At 38.3% G+C, this 4758-nt stretch overlaps 1 long non-coding RNA gene across 1 annotated transcript; it reads right to left on the bottom strand.

Moving 5' to 3' along the window:
- Nucleotides 1–1527: 1527 nt before the first annotated feature.
- LOC111798522 (uncharacterized) lies at nt 1528–3468 on the bottom strand. Its single transcript, XR_015421755.1, has 2 exons — nt 2864–3468; nt 1528–1776 (listed from the first exon to the last, which is right to left on the bottom strand). It is a non-coding gene; the product is annotated as an uncharacterized LOC111798522 (long non-coding RNA).
- Nucleotides 3469–4758: the final 1290 nt, after the last annotated feature.

Consider the following 4758-nt stretch of genomic DNA (forward strand, 5'->3'; position numbering starts at 1 on the left):
TCCTAAATTTAAGTACGCTAGTTTTTCGTTCCTCGAAGTTGCTCCAAATGCCATCGAAACTCGTTTTTCTAATAGGTGGTTCATTTTGTTTGGTAGTACTTCACAATTCTAATAAAATTGAACTTAAATTTTGTGAAATAGGCATCATACTAACCTTAATTAGGGTTAAATTAGCTTCGGAAAGGTGGAAAATGGTGTATTTGTCTTTTATCGAGGTGAGGAGCTGATTTTTGAACCGCAGAGCCAAGTCGAGCCGTTTAAGCCGTCTTAGCCAAGGGACTGCTTTGCTACAGGTGATGACACGTGGCGAAATGGGTGCGTTGACGCGTGTGCAGGCCGAGTTGGGTCGAGGCGTGGGTTCAGGTTGTGGTCTCAGTTGTGGATTTTGGGCCTCAGGTGTTGATCGCTGCAGGTCTGGGCTGAAGCGGATATTGGGGCGAGGTGTGGGCTGTGGCTTCGTGTTATGGATGCAGGCTGCAGGTGGGTGTTGGGGCCGCCATTGTAGGCTTGGGTAAGCTGAGTACAGAGGGTTGGATACTGGGCTGGGCCGGTTGCAGGTGGGTATCTGAGTTCGGATATGACCCGGTTGGGTTCGTCTTCACCCGAGTTTGGATATGACACAAGAGAGAGAAGACGTGTAGAAGTGGCCAACTAAACCTGCACCACTTTACTAGCACAAATGACCAACTAAAAATATACAATATATCAAATTGTCAAAAGAAAAGATACAACTAACTAAGTAAAAACGTTAATAAACTAAATAAAGAAAATCACAGTCTTTTATCTAACATCTTTCAGTATTTTTTCTTGCAAGTGACGTTCTGGGGAGGCTGACACTCGCTTGGTGTGTCGTGTGAGTGAGTTGCGAGGAGGGAGGGAGCGTGGGCCGTTTAGTCGGCGAGAATTTTGGCACTCGCCGGAGTTCTCGCATTCTCCAGCGACGAACTTAATTTTTTTTTTTTATACCGACCATTATATTAATATTTTTACTAGAATGCCTGGACTGCAATTAAAAAGTTGCTTGTTAATCAACTTGTATGAAGTTTTGAAAGATCCACACTCGTTCATATACATCAAGAGTCATTAATGAAAAGAACGCTCCTTTCTAGACAAGAAACCGAACATGACATCTTCCTTTGAATATCCAAGAAGAAAAAGATTCTTTTAACATAGAACAAGAAAAGTTCTAACTCAAATCATGATGGACCATTTAAGTTGTGTATGGAACCAAGAACTTCTAACTCAAGGAAGGTATATGAACTTTACCCTAATTAGATATATTCATGTTGACTATAGAGTATTATATATTATATTTATAAGCCTTTTGGCACTCAATTCGTAGTGGGAATTTACACGTTTCTTAGGTTTAATTTTTATTTTTTATTTTTTAATTTTGATGACATATTACAAGTTATTTAATTTCATAGAATTAAAAATTTAAAGTTAAATTTTGAATTATATATTGAAATTATATAGTTTGATTGTCAAACCCAAACCCGAGAAAATTGAAGATCGAAATTCAGAAAATCAATAAAAATCATTACAAGTATTTTATTTATAAATAAATAATTGAAAAACACAAAACATCAAGGGACCATCTTAGATTATTGAGTTGGAACATGGTGAACGAGAAGAGCACGTAGCCTGATCAAATCTCAAAGATCCACATTGCATTTGATATTATCCAAAGGTGTCGAACCATTGATCTTAAGCATGTGACGATTACAATAGATCTCCATCGATCGACGTTTTGATATCCATCCATTAATAATGTATCTAATAGAGACAAGACCATAAATTCTTAGAAAAAGACAAAATTTTACATTTCGTCATGTTTCTTTTATACGAACTCAATTTAGAAGTTTAGAAAGAAAATTATAATTTAAGTATAAGCTAATTTGAATCAAGAAAGTTGGGAAAATGTTATAAATTTGTCATATATTGTATTTTTAAATTAATTAATTTAGAGAGAAAATTATAATTTAGGTTAAAATTGTATTAAATTAGGCTAAATCTGACCAAGTTTGTGAGATCCAACATCGGTGGGTGAGGAGAACGAAACACCATTTATAAGGGTGTGGAAACCTCTCCGTAGCAGATGCGTTTTAAAAACTTTAAGGGAAAACTCGAAAGAAAAAGTTTAAAGAAAGCAATATCTACTAGCGGTAGGTTTGGGCATTTACAAATGGAATCAAAGTAAGCCCGAAAGAGAAAGTCCGAAGAGGACAATATCTGCTAGTGTAGGCTTGGTAGTTACAAATGGTATCGGAGCTAGACATCGGGTGATGTGCCAGCAAGGAGGTTGAGCCACAAAGGCAAGTGGACATGAAGCGATGTGCCACCAGCAAGGTGTTGGGCCCCGAAAGGGGTGGAGGACAATATCTACGAGTATAGGTTTGAGCAGTTACAAATGGTATCGGAGCTAGACATTGGGCGATATCCCAGCAAGAAGATTGAACCACAAAGACAGGTAACATGAGGTGATGTGCCACCAATTGGGGAGGAGGAGAACGAAACACTCGGGAGAGCTCAAAGAGACAATCGCATTTTAAAAACTTTGAGGAGATCGGAGCTAGATTATGAGATCACACATCCGTGTTAGGAATCACGGATCTCCACAATGGTATGATATTGTCCGTTTGAGCGTAAGCTCTCATGGCTTTGTTTTGGGCTTTCCCAAAATGACTTGTACCAATGGAGATAGTATTCCACACTTATAAACCCATAATCTTCCACTAAATTAACCAATGTGAGACTCACTTTCAATAATCCTCCATCCGTTGGGGAGGAGAAGATAAGTATTTGAAAGTAAAATATAATTTGAAATCGTGGAGTACAAGGAACATAAGTCGAATGTTTATACCTGATGTTTGCCGACAATTGAAGCTCGGGACTGATCCCATCAAACTTCACCTTCTCTTGCAACCGAGGCAATGGGTATACGAAGTCGATAGGAATGGTCGGGGACAAGACGGTTAGGTTTCCCGGCACCTGGGAGAAGTTGCACACGACCATCTCGAACATCCTGCCCATCTCATTGATTGTCATCGTCATATAATCAATGTGGATGGCGGCTTTCTTGTTGGGGTTGAAGCTTCTAATGTGGAAAGAAACGGAGGCATTGAGCTTCCTGTCGGTTAAACTATGGAGTGTAACAACGCCTCTTTCCAAGCTGAAAACTGGTTTCTTGGGGGTCACAACAAGCCAACAAGTAACTAGTGCAAGCCCGACAAGGACCATTAAGCCCAACATGCTTCTTCCTATGATTCTCAATAGCCTTGTCCGGTTTGTTGTCCTATGCTGCCCATTGGAGCTACCTCGTTTTGGTGGCTGGACAATGGTGGATGATGATGATGATGATTGATCTGGTTGGTTAGTAGTGGAGCTCATGTTGTTGAGGGGGATTTGTTTTGGCTTGGTTGTGTCTCTGTCTCTTTCACTTTTGTTTTCTTTTAGCAAAGTTTGTGGTTTCAGTTTATTTTAATGTATAAGTGGAGGGATGATTGGGATAAAAAGTGTGTGTTTGTGTGTTGCTTTTCTTGAGGAAGGGATAGAGGAATATATGCTTATCATTGTAAAAAAAAGGGACGATTTTAAAGATGGGTTTTGTGCTTACTTGTATTCCAAGGTTGTGTACTTGTAGTTCAAGATTTGGGTTGCTTTTGAGTGTATGGCGGCTGAAATGAAAGAGCACTTTTCGAGGTTTTCGAACTACATACTACTACTAACTTGGGTAGAATTTAAAACGATTCGATAATTTGATCAATTTAAAAATATACATTTAGTAAATATATTTCAACCTAAATCAAATTAGTAGAAGTTCTTACAAAAGTACTCTTATCAGAAATATATTTGTACAAATCATAATGGAGTCTAAATCATGACTCGGGTCTATCTCAACTCTTATAGCCCTACGGTTCATCTACACTCTCACCTTGGTCTTGTAGCTCAGGTACTATCTAATAAAGAAGTGCCGCAAGAATGAGTATAAAAATACCTTATTTATAGGTTCTTAGATCACTCTTAAATCTCATGTTAATCATTCATCTTAATCCGTATCTAAGTTCCACGTCTCTAAGTCTTAAGCATTATGAGGTTACCCTCTAGCTTCTAAAATCATCCAAGCTCAACTTAGTGTTCTAGTTCTCTCGTTGCATAGCTTCTCATCATCTATCCCTATCAAGATTCCTTTTGATTGGTTCTCATCATTAGAGTAATCTCATTTCATTTCATTGCATACGTATTGGTTGTATCTCATTAGAGTCAGCTCTTTATTATTCTATGTGATTACTCTTCAACTCATACACATTCATAATAAGTGAGGTGTAGCTTCGTCGTAGGTCCAATCTATTGGGAATGAGTATTTCATTCACACACCATAAGCATGGGAATGTCAAGTATAGCTATCGGCGTGAAAACCTTCTTAAATCAACTCCTTGCTACTATACATACCCCTTTGCCACAAGTCTTGCTTTGTTCTCGATGAGGTTCCCTTCACTACTATTCTTCAACATAAACACCCACTTCAAACCATGAGCTTATGATTGAGAGGTAAGTCGGTGAATACCTATGTCTTGTTCTTCTCAATAACTTCAAACTTCTTTTGCATGGCCTTCTGTCTCGTTGTCTCAGTTCAAACTTCTTTTTGTCTCATTTGACCATGACTAATCATATTACTCTTCAAACTTGGGATGTAATACCTTGGTCAGTAGACGTTGATTATCCTTCTTATACTAGAACAAGATAAATTTGCCTAAG

Source organism: Cucurbita pepo, chromosome 7 (genome assembly GCF_057944985.1).
Source record: "Cucurbita pepo subsp. pepo isolate OVF chromosome 7, ASM5794498v1, whole genome shotgun sequence".
Classification (NCBI taxonomy): Eukaryota; Viridiplantae; Streptophyta; class Magnoliopsida; order Cucurbitales; family Cucurbitaceae; genus Cucurbita; species Cucurbita pepo.